General features: G+C 47.9%; 1 long non-coding RNA gene across 4 annotated transcripts in view; it reads left to right on the plus strand.

Moving 5' to 3' along the window:
- Positions 1–16,585, plus strand: part of LOC141240607 (uncharacterized) — a 173,562-nt gene that overhangs the window by 100,348 nt on the left and 56,629 nt on the right. For all 4 annotated transcript variants that reach the window (XR_012305791.1, XR_012305790.1, XR_012305792.1 and 1 more), the window contains one exon: positions 16,382–16,460. This is a non-coding gene — a long non-coding RNA (uncharacterized lncRNA). The remainder of the gene's footprint in view (positions 1–16,381; positions 16,461–16,585) is intronic.

The following is a 16,585-nucleotide window of genomic DNA, read 5'->3' on the forward strand; positions in this document are numbered from 1 at the left end:
TCCTCCTAAATTTCTGACAATTGTGTCTCATCATCGTCCACCTCTTGTGACAGTTTCCCACCGTGGCTGCTCAAATATTTGGGCATTGCTACATGCAATCTCCTCTTGCCCCGCTTCAAGTGGACCGAGTGAGAGGCCCGAATCTATAAATTGAAAAGTGAACAGCTCTTCGGATTGTCCAAGTGTGGGATCAGTTGTCTCCGGGCGCTCTGCATGGTGTGAGAAAGGAGGAGCAGGGTGAGGAATATGCGGTCCAGACTCGCGTATACTGAGACTTGACTGTGTGGAAGACAGCGTGGTTGTGGTGGTGGCAAAGTGAAGCATTATCTGCTATCCAACCAATAACCTTTTCACACTGCTCTGTGTTCAATAGTGGTGTTCTGCGGTCCCCTATTAATTGGGACAGGAAGGTCGAGCGAGAAGATGTGGATGTTTGTTGTGGCACAATTTCAGCTAGCCAACGGCCTCAGCCTCGTCCTCTGCATGCACCATCATCAACATCACGTCCACTTCCCCGTCCCTTGCCAAGCTACTTGCCCATTTTAAATGGAGGACAATATTTTCCACGTTCACTACAAATGGCTGGATATCAACCACAGCGATATGTGATATGTGTGACGGAAAACCACAGTTTTAAATAGCTGACCTGTAGGTAACTATTTTTAACAGCAACCTCGTGTCAAAAACTTCACTGACACACTGCAGGAAAATTTCAATGGAGGCCAGAAATGGCAGAATTTTCAGCGCACTTATATGTGATCCGTGTTATGGACAATCCACAGTTTTAAGTAGATGGATTTTTAGCACTGTAATATGGAAAGGATCTGGCTGTATTCTGCAGTGCCAACAAGGAAATGGAGCAGAAAAATGGTATTCTCTGGATTGCTTTTTAAGCAAATAATGAGGATTAAGATCCCCAAAAAAATAATCCTGGCCCCTGATACCTGGAGCTATTTCTAGAAATATCTGTAAAAGCACCAGCAGCAGACAGAACTGGAATGGACCCTCTTTCTATATGCACTGTAATCTGCCACATACACTGCCTGCCTGCCTAGCACTGATATCTATGCAGCTGGATTAGTCCTCAGAAGGACTGTTAGTAGAGATGGATATGTGTATAATATATGGTTGTATAACTACACTAACTAAGAAACAAGCAAATCTCTCCTTAGCTCACCTCTCCCTACACTGCATGATGCAGTGACTGTGACGAGCATGGCGGCACAAGGTCTGATATAGACCCGATGACTCTGTGCGGCCAACCAATCATTGTAATGCCACAACCAACAAGGCTGTGGCATTACAGTGTGTCGCAGACAATTGCTGCATGTTCATTGTCTCTCTAAGGAGCGCCAAACATGCAGAGAGGGGGCCCGAGCTCCCGCTGAGCAAGTCAGGAAATACTCGGCGAGCGCCGAGCATCTCTAGCAGTGAGATGCTCGGGCGAGTACCGATCAGTAGCGAGCATGCTCGCTCATCACTAAATGAGACTTGTTCACATATGAATGTATTACAGTTTATGCACGTGCAATTCAGAAATAGGCAGAAAATTAGGATTAGTATCTAATATAATGTAGTTGGTCTGGGCTTTCATCACAAGTGACATGCTCCAATTTAGTTGTTCACCAGGTTTTTGCCTACAGTTCATTCATTCAGAGTCATACCTGGTGTGGCATCGGCGTCTCTGCCTCCTGCCCGGCAGAGACGCCGTCACTCTTACCGCCATGGTCCTGCTCCGGCGTCTTCCGGCCTCCCTGCAGCTGCTGCTGGTGCATGCAGCTTTCCCCGCTCTGTGCTTAGGGCGCACGCGCCCGCTCCCTCTCTCTTAAAGGGGCCTCGTGCGCCGTCCTGAAAAGTCCCCGAACAATGGCCGGAGGACTTCCCCTATAAATGGCACTTCCTCCAATATGGAGGTGCCCATGCAAGGTTGTAGCTCTGTCTACTTACCTCTGCTTCAGCCCTCAGGTCCCGCTGCTAGTCTGACTACCAGTCCTGTCCGCCAGCCTGACCCCCCTTCTGCCTGACAGTCTGTCTACAGTCCAGTCCGCCAGTCTGTCTATGGGCTCTGCCCACCTGCTTACCTGGAAGCACCTACCTGTTACCTGCCGTGCCTGCCAGCCTGCTTACCTGGAAGCACCTGCCTGTTACCTGCTGTGCCTGCCAGCCCGCTTACCTGGAAGCACCTGCCTGCAACCTCTTGTGCCACCAGCTTGTCTACCCGGATCACCAGTCAAGCCCGCCTGCCGTGTTCATCCGCTGTACCGGTCAGTCCCTACCTTCTGACCCGTGGGAGTCACCTGCTCTCATACAAGGTCTGGCCCAGAGTAGCACCTGGTCCCTCTGCTCGGTCCTTCTCTGGTCACAGAGTCGATTGAGCCGCCGTACGACCCCAGTCAGTCCGAGTTGATACACAGTTACGCCCCTCTGGTCCCTCCTTGCACCGCTAACACAGAGGTTCCACCACCCGGATCCGTAACACCTGGTAGTATATGGCAGTTCTAATTACTTTCATAGAAGCTAGAAGTAATCTATAAATATAATTCTATATAAAAAAATAAAAGAACCTGAATGCAATAGAGGATATCACCAGGAAAGTTTCAGATCCTTAGGCATTACTAAGGCTGGTGCTACTTGGTGACTTTGACCATAACCCAGGTTTCATAGCCAAAGATCGCATTACGACCTCTAGTATACCTCAAATGACTCACCCCCTGGGCCGTGTGTGTAGGGGAACACCTGGAGCTGGGTCTCTGTGTAATACTGGGGGTTGTAGTCTCCGTGGTGGCGGCCCGGTCCCGTGGCTCAGGGTAATGTTTAATTGTCTGACTACGCCACCCGTGGATTGCGGTCACTGAGAACCACCGCTGCGGGGCAGACCGCTGAGACCGATGTTGTGTGCGCAGCAGAGGGTAGTATAACTCCCCACGGGAGGAGTATAGCCTCAGGGCAGCGTCTATAGACGGTGAGTGTTGTGGTGCGTGGGCGCAGCAAAAATGACTCAGAGTCCGTGCAGTGCAGTTCAGGGTCTTTACTGTTGGTGATGAAGAAGGCCCTGCCGGGAGTACTGGCTAACATTAGAGGCCTGGTCAGTCTGTGAGCGAACAAGAGTCCCCCTGGCCAGGTGGAGGTATAGGCCTTCCCGTCTGACTGCACTCTTCCTGGTTACCCTGCTGTAGTCGTGTAGTAGCCCACGTCCCTGAGTGTACCGTGTGGTGCTCACCCGTATGACTGGTGACTTGGGGCCTTTGGTTCCTTCCGCTCCTCGATGGCGGTGTCGGTCCCTTGCGTGTAACTGAGCCTCCGGGCTTTCTATGGCCAGAGGACCTGAAATCCCCTGCCAGGTGGTTTCTGCTGCTGGATGTAGATATCCCCACAGCCTCGGACTCCGGTGTTCGGTTCTCTGCGTCTTCTGCCAGGATGAGCTCTATCAGCTCCAATCCCTGGCCTTCAGCTCCTGGCTCCTACAGAGCTCCTTGCTGCTGCTCTGTCCCTTCCTCTGGAACTAGACTCCCTAACACCACCCCAGATCCAGTTTATAAAGGGCAGGTTCCTCCCCTCCCTGGACTGGTGCAGGAGGTGTGGCATGCAGTATTGCTCCTGACCAGGAAAACCCATGCTCGCTCTCAGACATGGTATTTCTACCACTGTGGCAACCAGACCCCTGGGGTGCCACACAACCACAACAAGCAAGTCACAAAAAGTTGGAACCACTTGGATTATCTCACTATGCTACAGGTTGTCTTCTATATAGTTTTATTTTTTAAAAATAAGCCTATTGTGGTCTGAAAATATGAAGAAAATAAATAGATACTCAACTACAAGACCGCTCCTTCACAGACCTACCCATACAGATCCCCTGTTTCTTCCTGGTTCAGATTGGCTGCAACATTGACATTCAGTCAGTGGCTGCTGACTGTCTGCAGTGGCTCTACAGCAAGATACGCAGTCAGCAGGTTGGAGAAATGGCAGGGGTCAGGTAGTTGAATATCTATTTTTTCATTATATATATATATATATATATATATAATTATTTTAAATCCAGTATACCCAGTTTTAAAGTATAAATAAAGTAATGCACAGGCCATTTAACTAGTTTTCTAATCTGTCTGTTCACCAGTAATCAAAAGTATGTTTATCTCAGCGGCTGATGAGGGGCTTGTAAAGGGGGCAGGGGTTCCTCATGAGCTGCTAACTGAGAACGATCTAAATGACTAATGCAACAAAATGACTCATCAATCAAAAAAATGAGACATGAGTTCTTTAAATATTAAGAAGAAACTTAGATGACATTTGTATTAATTTCCTCTACAATTGGGAAAATAATATTAATGAGCCCATACCTGCAGGCTATATAATTTCCATCGATGACAGATACTGTAGGAAATACGGATCGGGTGCGCTGGATTTCAGCATGCAGAATCTTTCCTTTTCACAGGAGACAAAATAATCCTGAAGACCTTGGCAGCGGCTTATTCTCATGTTCAGCTGTACAAGTGCACGCTTGTCCGCTCCAGGAGTGCATGCATATGGGGGACTAGTGAGTGATGATAACTGTCAATCAAAGAAGTGTTTAAAGGGAATCTGTCACCAGACTTTTATCATGTAATCTGACAGCAGCATAATGTAGGACCAGAGACCCTAATTCCAGTGATGGAATGGGCTGTTTGCTGTAGTTTTTATAAAATTATGGAGTTCTCAGCAGATTATCACTAGAAGACTAGTAAACCTGCTGCCACGTAGTCCTCAACATTCATGAGCTCTGTATAACCCCGGCCACTCCACTGATTGGCTGCTGCTTTCTGCCTATGCACAGTGTACACAGAAAGCTGGCAATCAGTGGTGTGGGCGGGGTAATACACAGCTCAGCATTCAGAGACCTGATAGATCTGCAGCAGATAAAACTGTGATTTTATCCACTGCAATAAGCAGCGCAGTAAGTGATACATCACTAGAATCAGCGTCTCTGTCCCTGTATTATAATGCTCTTAGATGGGGAAGCAAAGACCTGGTGACAGATTCCCTTTCACTGACATCTATCTAAGGTGTATGGCTGCCTTTACTCTGACTAAAAACAGAAAGTGTAAAACCAGTATGCCCTACAACAGTTGTAGAAATGATGGGTTAGCTGGCTTTTTTTATCTTTTGGGCTACTTTACTATGTTTTGCAGCAATTGTATATTTCCAGGGTTCAGAAAATGTAGAATCATGGCAAAAACAAACTCCAGAGTACAATGAAGACCTGGTTATATACACTATTTAACACTATATTTCATTTACATCATACATTACTGGGATTTTAAAAATAAGGCAACCCCTCTCCAAATGATGTATTAGGGCAGTGGTGGGGAACCATCAGCTCGCAGGCCATTTACGGCCCAAGATTTCCTTTTCTCCCGCCCCCGGGCAGGTTCCTGGGGACTGCAGTGCTTGGGCCGGGGATCACAGCGCTCTGTGCTGACTGCCGGCACTACTTAATGCTGCGGTGCATAAAATAAATGATTACATCCTACTTTGTGGATGGTATCGGCGTACTCTGCCCTCCGGTCCCACCCACAGCAGTAGCAGAAGCCCCTCCTGTGATGTATACTGTATCTATTACCCACCATGGACCAAACCTCCAGATACCACTCACCATCAGAATAAATAATTTATGTGTAAGGTGCCTCAGCGAGGTAGTCGTGGGCGAGCTGTAGCCCCTGCTCGCTCTGGCACCCTACAGGCAATACGTGTCCTCCCTCTGAAGTGTGGCTGTGTATGTGGTGCTCTCCACTTACTTCAAGCCATCCGATCGCAGCTGTCTCCAGGCATTTCTCTTCTGGGACCAGGGCAGCAATAAATTCAGAGGACACGATGTTCATAACCATAACTGTGACTTTACTTGGGGAAGAGGAATATGTACAATATTTACAGGCAGATATAATGGATAAGGCCCGACAGGTTATTATCTCCCTCACAGGCACTGGCAACATCTTCAGCCCTGGTTCCCTCTTTGAGTGAAGCATCTCTGTGACTCTATTTCTAGCCCAAGAGACTCTTCTGCAATACCAACAGTGTTCCGGATCTGATATCTCCCCCACGTCTTAGCCTGGAGTCCTATTTATCTTCCTCTGCTACCTGCAGACTAGAAGTGCCCCGGGTCCTCAATATCACCGTGGCGTCTTGTGGCTGGTTACAGGTACTGCAGCCCACAAGGAATTATGCCAGGAACAAGCTCTATAACACTCAAGGCTTGATCAGGGCACTAAGTCCCCCCTGTACTCTACTGACTGAACCACTGAAGCTAACCCCTTAGCTTGGCCTAACAACAGTTCAGAGAGGTTTAACTACTTCATTGTCAAGAGGAAGGCTACATCCTTCCCCACTATTACATTCCCCCACACTTTAATGTTGGTCGTCCCCGACCACACTAAACAATCAATACAGATCAGCATTTATGGCATCATATCACATTACTATATTACTAAAACATTTTACTACAAGACTGGTCCTGAAGTCTTCTTCTTGGGAAGGAGACCGGCCCTTCTCGGTTAAGGGCCCCGGAACTGAAATTCAGGACAGTCCATTGTTATAACACTTGACTCTTGCTCAACAATACTGGTCCTTCTTGGTAAGGACCCTGGAAACGCAATGTTCATGTCCATATTTTTTAAGACAAGTCACCCACTAATGGCCTTCAATCTCCTTTGAAGGCTGCATTCTGAGGCACACGGTCACAGGGAACACCCCGTGAGTCTCTCTCTTCTTGGCCCTAGCGGGGGTCACCGGTTCTTCCCGCTAGGCCGCAAGTCTCTTAGGTTTAGAAGATAGCCATCATCAAGGTGTGCCTCAGCGTTGCAAATTCCAGCAGAAAAAGGCGCAAACCAACCTTCAACTGTCTGCTGCTACTACAGGCCCACCTGGCCTCGAGGGTATCTCAAACAGTCCCTCTGATTCCTTTTCAGAAAGAGAAAACACACAGGCCTTCTGGCCAGGAAGGTATCAACAGTCCTTCCTAGAATAACAAAGGCGAGGCGCCTTAAACTTCGTTTCCTGAGACTCGACTGGTCTTCAACCTTTAACTAGGGGTTCCTCGAAACTCGACCCCTCAAAATAGCCTGCTGGATGAATCGAGTAACTGCAACTGCCCAGAGGGCACCTTGGTCACTGCTCAGGTGTCTCACAGAATTTCTCCATTTTCTTCCAGACTCCTCTCAGGCAGAACCAAGCCACTTCCAGCTGAAGTTATCACTGGAACTACCTGCACATCTGCATCAGACTCCCAGAGTGAAGTCAAGGCCCAAAGTCCTTCCTGAAGCTCCTCTACCATCTTCCTCCCCTCAGCATACCACCGCTCTATGCTACTGAGGAATTCACCGCAGCTTTTTTGGGTTGGCAACTGAGCAGCATGCAATAGTTGCTGGCTTGCGTCCGGCCTTACTGAACAGGATGGAGCTGAGGCTTGCATAACTTCTGCAGTGGGACACACCTCTTCTTGGTATTCTAGAGAGGTCATGGACGCTCCAGTCCCTGGAGCGGTGTACGCGGAGTGCCTCCATTTAGGCTGAGCCACAATAACTGGGAATGGTAATATGTCTGGAACTACTTGATCGCGGTGATCAGGTCCCCAGGGCAGACAAAAGACTCCAAGTCCCCGCCAGTACTCGTCCACTGCATACGGGTCCCCATATTGACTCTCACCGCTCATGCCTTCCATCTCTTCATCATCACCGCCAATGCTCATTCTCAATACAGGCTGGGCTCTTGGCTCGTAAACACGGTGTGTCATCACAACTGATATCTTCCCCAGCTCCTTACCTCTCATGCGCTGTTAGATCTCTCCTGTTAGGTTTTTTCTAGTTTGCTGGTCACATGACCATTTTTGCCTATTTACTCCGGCTCCGCCCTCCTGGCCTTGCTGGACTTCATTGTATTTTCTACTCTTGAGCTAGCTTGGTACTCTGTTACCTTTCTCTGTTAGTTTTGCTAGGTCTTCTGACCTCTATGTTCTATGTTGTGTGTTTGTCTTTTACTACTACAATTTCTGCTAAGAGGTGTCCAACTTTATCCCAGTCCCTAGTTCTTGTAGGGATCCCTCGCTTGCATCTATAGGTCTTCGTACAGACTAGCCGAGGACTTTAGCGGGTCTGATCGCAGGATCAGGTTCCCCGTTACATCGTAGGGATCCAGTTTAGTTCTATTGTAGGGACAGATCTCCTGTCTTTCCTTAGTGCTTGTAGCAGATCATAACATGCGCTGGGACGAAAATGGTGCTGGTCGCTCGCTGATGACGCGCGTCCTGCGCGTCCAACTCCTCCTCTTTCTGGGCTGGCCTTCTGATGCGACCATCGCGTCACACCTAACTGTCAGCAGCTCCGCCTTCAGCCGTGCCCCTTCTCTGGGCGCGCTGGTATTCACTGGGCCGGACTTCGTTTTGTGCCGCGCCCTCTTCTTCACTGGACGTCCCATTCTGGGACGCATCTTCACTGCTGGGCCCATCCTTCTTTGGGCCAGAACTCGTAGGGGCTGGACATCTTTTCATGCTCTCCGGTGACGTCCACTCCCACGATAGGGGGTTCTTCTCCTAGACTTTACCGCCACTGTCACCATCTTGGAATCCATGCTTCGGGCCGCCATCTTGGGCCGCATGTCTTCCAACACTTTCTCCTCAGTGTTCTTCGTCGGCTCTTCCCCGTTTTCTTCATGCGAGGAGCTCACATCCTGCCGACTTCGCCAAATGTAGGGTGCCTCAGCGAGGTAGTCGTGGGCGAGCTGTAGACCCTGCTCGCTCTGGCACCCTACAGACAATACGTGTCCTCCCTCTGAAGTGTTGCTGTGTATGTGGTGCTCTCCACTTACTTCAAGCCATCCGATCATGGCTGTCTCCAGGCATTTCTCTTCTGGGACCAGGGCAGCAATAAATTCAGAGGATACAATGTTCATAACCATAACTGTGACTTTACTTGGGGAAGAGGAATATGTACAATATTTACAGGCAGATATAATGGATAAGGCCCGACAGGTTATTATCTCCCTCACAGGCACTGGCAACTGTAGCGTCGGCGTCCCTGCCTCCTGCTAGGCAGGGACGCTATTCCCCTCACCTCTCCGCTCCGTGCCCGGCATCTTCCTCCTGCTCTGCTGGCAGCGCGCGCTCCTCCCCGGTCACTGTGCTTAGGGCGCGCGCGCGCTCCCCCTCTCTTAAAGGGGCCGCGCGCGCCGCCCTAAGGAGTCCCCGGCCGATGGCCGGAGGACCTCTCCATATATAAGGCACCTCTTCCAAGATGGAGGTGCCCGAGCAATGTTGTTGCAATGCCTTTCAACTCTGCTTCAGCCCTCAGGTCCCGTTACCTGCCAGTCACCTGCCAGATTCCTGCCTGTTTCTTATCTACCTGCGGTCCGACAGTCTGCCTACCAGCCCTGCCAGTCTGTCTATGGATCTGTCTGCCTGCTCACCTGGGAACGCTCACCTGTTACCTGCCTGCTAGCCTACCTGGAGGCTCCGCCGTCACGTGCTGTGATCACCTGCCTGTCCAGAGACTCTTGCCCGCTCACCTGGGAGCGCTCACCTGCTACCTGCCTGCTAACCTACCTGGAGGCTCCGCCGTCACGTGCCGTGACCACCTGCCTGTCCAGAGACTCTTCCCCACTCACCTGGGAGCGCTTACCTGCTACCTGCCTGCTAGCCTACCTGGAGGCTCCGCCGTCACGTGCAGTGACCACCTGCCTGTCCAGAGACTCTTCCCCACTCACCTGGGAGCGCTTACCTGCTACCTGCCTGCTAGCCTACCTGGAGGCTCCGCCGTCACGTGCCGTGACCACCTGCCTGTCCAGAGACTCTTGCCCGCTCACCTGGGAGCGCACATCTGCTACTTGCCTGCTAGCCTACCTGGAGGCTCTGCCGTCACAGGCCGTGACCACCCGTCTGTCAAGAGACTGTCCCCGTCACTTGCCATGTCCTCCTGCTCTTCAACCCAGAGACTGTCCCTGTCACTTGCCGTATCCTCCTGCCCTTCTACCCAGAGACTGTCCCTGTCACTTGCCGTGACTACCTGCCCGCCTTCCCTGGGAGCCACCTGCTTCCTTACAAGGACTGCCCCTTTGTATAGTAGCTCAGAGGTTCCACCTCCCAGACCCGTTACAGCAACATCTTCAGCCCTGGTTCTCTCTTTGAGTGAAGCGTCTCTGTGACTCTATCTCTAGCCCAAGAGACTCTTCTGCAATACCAACAGTGTTCTGGATCTGATATCTCCCCCACGTCTTAGCCTGGAGTCCTATTTATCTTCCTCTGCTACCTGGAGACTAGAAGTGCCCCGGGTCCTCAATATCTCTGTTGAGTTTCTCCGGCCGGCTAACAGGACTGTTGCGCAGGGAGACCTTTGCACTGGTGATCCCACTGTCTGAGGGTATGGAGCTCCCGTCTACCCTAGCAGCCACCATATTGTTAGGCTGCCCGTACAGTTCACTGTCCTAACTCTTTCTGGCCCATCACTTCCTGCTTCTTGGAACTAAGCAGGGATTTTCCTAATGTGCCCACCCTCTGTGGGCTGCCATCAGACAGCATTAACCCCATCACTGCCTGTAACACTGCTAGCTGACTCAACCTGACATCTGCACCCAGGACAGTGGCATCTTGTGGCTGGTTACAGGTACTGCAGCCCACAAGGAATTATGCCAGGAACAAGCTCTATAATACTCAAGGCTTGATCAGGGCACTAAGTTCCCCCTCTACTCTACTGACTGAACCACTGAAGCGAACCCCTTAGCTTGGCCTAACAACAGTTCAGAGAGGTTTAACTACTTCAGTGTCAAGAGGAAGGCTACGTGAAGTGTTGGCATAAAATTTTACATAAATATACTTGGAAAAGGAGTAAATAAAAGAAGTTAAAGTGGACCTGTCACCAAATTTCGTGATACATTCTGAATACATTATCTTAGACTTTGAATATCCTTTTAAGACAGGCTGTATGATGCTATATGAAAGCTTTCCTGCCTAATTTGAAAATGAGTTTTTATGAGTCTAGGTCTAGCTGGACTCATAAAATGCTGTTTTAAATTTCAGAATTAGACAGCCATTTTGATATTGATTTACATGGTAAGCACACCAGTCTCATCAGCTTTAAAAGACATGACTAACAGATCCACTCTTAAGGTGTATTCCCATCTTAGACAGTTGTGTCCATAGAATATGCCATAAATGTCTGACAAATGCCGTTTTCACATTTGTACTCCACACCTTTTTTTCAGAATGGGTGTTCCCTCTCCTGCTTTTATATTTTTTTCCGTAACTCCCATGTAAATCAATTAAGAAGACCACGAATATGCACGATCATCTTTCTATTCATAGTAAATTGGAGTGCATCTATCAGACAGTGATGACATATCCTGTGGATAGGCAATAACTATTTATGTTGGAAATACCCTTTTATTAGACTGTTTAATGCTTAAAGGGGTTTTCTATGAGTTAAGAAATTCTTAGCCTGAAATGTTTTTGTGTTGAAAGTTATTTCAATGCATTTTCTCTTGATTTGATGTTTTTTCTGGTACCATTATCCTGGGCACATGCCTCTCATTGGCTTTCAGGTTTGAAGTCATGTTGCCAGTTCAGTTTACCATAATTATAACTTTACATTGTGGTATTCCATTCCCATCATCTTTATCCCACCACTATACCTCCTTTTTCCATCTATAACCACAGAATACCTTTCTTGCTGCACTAATATATTCTACTACCTATTGAGCCCGTTCTACGCCCGGGTGGTGAGCATTTTTTTATTAATATATGGTCTCCCATGCTGGTATGTGCTGCCCCCATCCTGGTATTTGTGCTCCCCAATCCTGTTCCTCCATCCTGTTATGTGCTGCCCTCATCCCTATCCTGGTATGCATGGCACGCCTTATTCCTATCCTTGTATGCATGACACCCCTCACCACTAATTTTGGTATGCATGGCACCCTCATCCCCAATCCTGGTATGCATGGCACCCCTCACCCCCAATCCTGGTATGCATGGCACCCTTCATCCCCAATCCTGGTATGCATGGCACCCTTCATCCCCAATCCAGGTATGCATGGCACCCTTCATCCCCAATCCAGGTATGCATGGCACCCTTCATCCCCAATCCTGGTATGCATGGCACCCTTCATCCCCAATCCTGTTATGCATGGCACCCCTCATCCCCAATCCTGATATGTATGGTACCCAATACCTCATCCTGCTATGCATGGCTTCCTCATCTCGAATACTGGTATGCATGGTACCCCTCATCCAAAATCCTGGTATGTATGGCACTACTCATCCCTATCCTGGTATGTATGGTACCCCTCATCCTGGTATGCATGGCACCCCATCCCTCATCCTGGTATGCATGGTACCCCGCATCCCTATTCTGGTATGTATGGTACCCCTCAACCTGGTATAAATGGCACCCCTCATCCCAATTCTGGTATGTATGGCCTCCTCATTCCTCAATCCTGGTATGCATGGTACCCCTCATCCCTATTCTGGTATGCATGGTACCCCTCATCCTAGTATACATGGCACCCCTCATCCCAATTCTTGTATGTATGGCCTCCTCATCCCTCAATCCTGGTATGCATGGTACCCTGCATTCCTATCCTGGTATGTATGGTACCCCTCATCCCTATTCTGGTATGCATAGTACCGCTCATCCGAGTTTGCATGGCACCCCATCCCTCATCCTGGTATGCATGGCACCCCATCCCTCATCCTGGTATGCATGGCTCCCCATCCCTCATCCTGGTATGCATGGTACCCCACATCCCAATTCTGGTATGTATGGCACCCCTCATCCTCCAATGCTGGTATGTATGGCCTCCTCATCCTCCAATCCTGATATGCATGGCACCCAACCACTCATCCTGGTATGCATGGCTCCCACATCACCAATCCTGGCATGTATGGCCCCCTCATCCCTATCCTGGTATGCATGGCACTCCTCATCCCCCAATCCTGGTATGCATGGCACCACATATTCCGATTCTGGTATGCATGGTACCTCTCATCCCTATTCTGGTATGCATGGTATCCCTCATCCTGGTATGCATGGCACCCCATCCATCATCCTGGTATGCATGGTACCCCGCATTCCTATCCTGGTATGTATGGTACTCCTCATCCCCAATGCTGGTATGCATGGCACCCTTCACCCCCCAATACTGGTATGCATGGCACCCCTCACCCCCAATCCTGGTATGCATGGCCCCTCTCATCCCCCAATCCTAGTATACATGGTACCCTTCATCCCCCAATCTTGGTATACATGGTCCACTCACCCCTCAATCCTGGTATGCATCATCCCCTCACCCCCAATACTGGTATGCATGGTACCCCTCATCCTGGTATGCATGGTACCCCTCATCCTGGTATGCATGGTACCCCTTATCCTGGCATGCATGGCACCCCATCCATCATCCTGGTATGCATGGTACCGCACATTCCTATCCTGGTATGTATGGTACTCCTCATCCCCAATGCTGTTATACATGGCACCCCTCACCCCCCAATCCTGGTATGCATGGTACCCCTCACCCCCCAATCCTGGTATGCATGGTACCCCTCATCCCCCAATCCTGGTATGCATGGTACCCCTCAACCCCCAATCCTGGTATGCATGGTCCCCTCATTCCCCAATCCTGGTATGTATCGTACCCCTCATCCCCCAATCCGGGTATGTATGGCACCCCTCATCCCTTTCACGCTGCACACATACAAAAAAAACACTTATACTCACCTTTCTTCCCTGTTCTCCAGTGTTGCAGTGTCATGTTCTGCTGGAGGCCAGGGGAGGAGTGAGCGCCGGAGTATGTGCATGCCCATACCACGCTGTCCAGCGCCATTTTGCTGAAGACACACTGCAAATGTGTCTTCAGTAAAATGGCGCCGGATAGCGCTATGCACATGCGCCGACTCCTTCACTCTTGCCACGGTGTCCGGCGAGAAGAGAGGCACCGCGGCAACACTCTTCCCGGTCAGGTAAATATGTAAGTATGGCGCCAGAGATCGCGGTATTCGTTCAGTGTCCACTCATACCGTGATCTCCAGTGCCATACACTCCTCTTTCCTGTAACGGCTCTATGCGTTCTTCTGTCTGGAGCCAGACTGCACATCACGCATGCACAGTCTATAGAGGTTTCAGACAGAGGGACACTTGCAGAGTTATATTATAGATTCCCATTACATCCCCTTGCACCAGGTCCACCTTTCCATATGTGATGGGCTGGAGGCTACTGAAATGGTGCACAGTTTGGAGCGACTGTGGGGTAAGTACAGTGACTAAGGAATATGACCGTTCTCAACATGAACTGTGATATGCAGGGAATTTAGTGGAGGAGACTATACTGGGGTTACAGAGCAGTAGCTGATGATGTTAGCCCTATCCCATGTGTGAAGTAGTGCTTTTGCTTCAAAAGCATCCAGCAACTAGAAGAGTTAACACAATCACAGGGACAGGAAGTGGTTTGCTTCAGAAGCATCCAGCAACTAGAGGGGTTAACACAGTCACAGGAAACAGGGAGTGGTTAGCAGATCCCCAGGGCGATTGTGGGGAACTTGTTTACTATTCTGGCAGCAACCAAAGGGATGAGTGGTGTGTGATCTGTCTCTCACAGAAGTTCAGGCAAGTGAACCATAATGGATCAAGATTCCAGTACAGAGTGAAGCTGGGAAAAGGTCAGAATCACATTGTACTGCTAGTTGAGGAAGTCTATCATCGGGCAAGAAGATAAAGACTGGAAGGAATTGTGTCACAGGGATCATCTCCCTCACCAAACCCTCCCCCCTCCTCCATCTCACTGTACTATAAAGAATGCTGTTGATTTCTGTGCCTTTGTGAAGAAGCTGTTTAATGTTGAAGAAGGACTTGATTTGTACTGGCTGTGCTTCTATATTAAATTCTACTGTTCACCTGATCATGAGGACTCTGTCAAGTGTGTCTGTGCCAGCAAGTGAATACATCTTATGCCTGAGAAAGCTGTAATGTATGGACGCTCTGAGTAACTGTTATCCCAGGATTCCAAGAATTCATGAGACCTGTCTCACCCCAATCTAAACCTAGCAGCATGCACGTAACTCATGTACAACATGTGGTTGATGATGTGGTGCATATTGGGGCAGTGACATTAGTTCGGGAAAGCCATATGACAGATGGCCATAACATCACTGTCATGATGGGAAAGAATCGGCAGCGAGATCATGTGACCCAACTCCCCACAAAAAAAAAGTTGAATTAACTCTAAATTCCTTGCCATGTGCATATTCACTACAGCAGTCAAAAATTAAATTAGTCACAGCGGAATGAATAGAATATAAAGAAGACACAGACACAATGAATAGAGTTTATTAATTTATTTTTATTCTCATCTATTATCAAATTTAGTTACATTTTTCATCCAGTGCCATTTAAAGGATTTACTGCATAAAAAGTATATGAACCAGAGGAAGGCAAAACAACCCCATGTGTGGGGAAAAATTCCTTCCTGACCCCAAGCAGTGGCGATCGGCTAGTCCCTGGTTCACTGCAGTGTCAGCTCTGGATGGGACCCTGTCACACCTTTACATGGAATATTTTATATGAATCTAACACATATATGTCTATCTTATCTTTATATCTAGGCTATTTAATGCTTATGTCTAACCTTTAATGCTTATGTCTAACCAAGGGGACACTACACTGGTCGATTTTTGGGAATTGGGGTTTACCTATACTTATTACATACCTATGCTTATCCTTTCTTACATATACTTTACTTAACTATGCTTATCCTTTTTTATTTTTTATTGAATGCTAAATATATTTATCCTTTTTTATCAGCACTTATCCTTTTTTACCTATTCTAATCCTTTCCCACTTATAATTCTCCTCTTTTACCTATACTTATCTTTTTTTTATTAAATTTTAAATATACTTCTTCATTACTTATTCTTATCCTTTTTTACCTATACTTATCTTACCTACACTTTTTTATCTATACTAATCCTTTTATTTCCTAAACTTACCTATGCTTCGTTTTTTGCCTATATTTATCCTTTTTTATCTAAACTTATTCTTCTTTACCTATACTTACATATGCTTATCCTTTTTAACCTATAAATATACCTTCTTGCCTATTTTAAATCCTTTTTTGTCTACACTTATCCTTTCTTCTTACCAATACTTATACTTTCTTACTTATAGATGCCTATATTTATTCTTTCTTACCTATATTTACCTATACTTATACTTTCTTACCAATACTTACCTATAGTTATTCTATCTTACTTAGACTTATTATTTTTTTCCTATACTTATCCTCTTGCACATACACTTATCCTTACTTATATTTTCTTACTTATATTTACCTATACTTATCCTTTCTTATATTTACCTACACTTATCATTTATAGATATATCTATGTGGAGGTTCCTGATGATGTTGGACGTCCTATCTTCTGGTCTTCTCTCCATGGTCTTCTGGAAGCTCAGGTACACAGCTTGCTCTGAGATTATTGAGCTGGTGTCTTGTTGAGGGTTTTCTAGTTGACAAATGAAAACCCTCTGAACATGGCCTGGTCCTTTGGTGTTATAGATAATGCAGCCTCTGCCGCTTG

Source organism: Phyllobates terribilis, unplaced genomic scaffold (genome assembly GCF_046119375.1).
Source record: "Phyllobates terribilis strain yellow unplaced genomic scaffold, ASM4611937v1 Scaffold_886__1_contigs__length_569868, whole genome shotgun sequence".
Lineage (NCBI taxonomy): Eukaryota > Metazoa > Chordata > Amphibia > Anura > Dendrobatidae > Phyllobates > Phyllobates terribilis.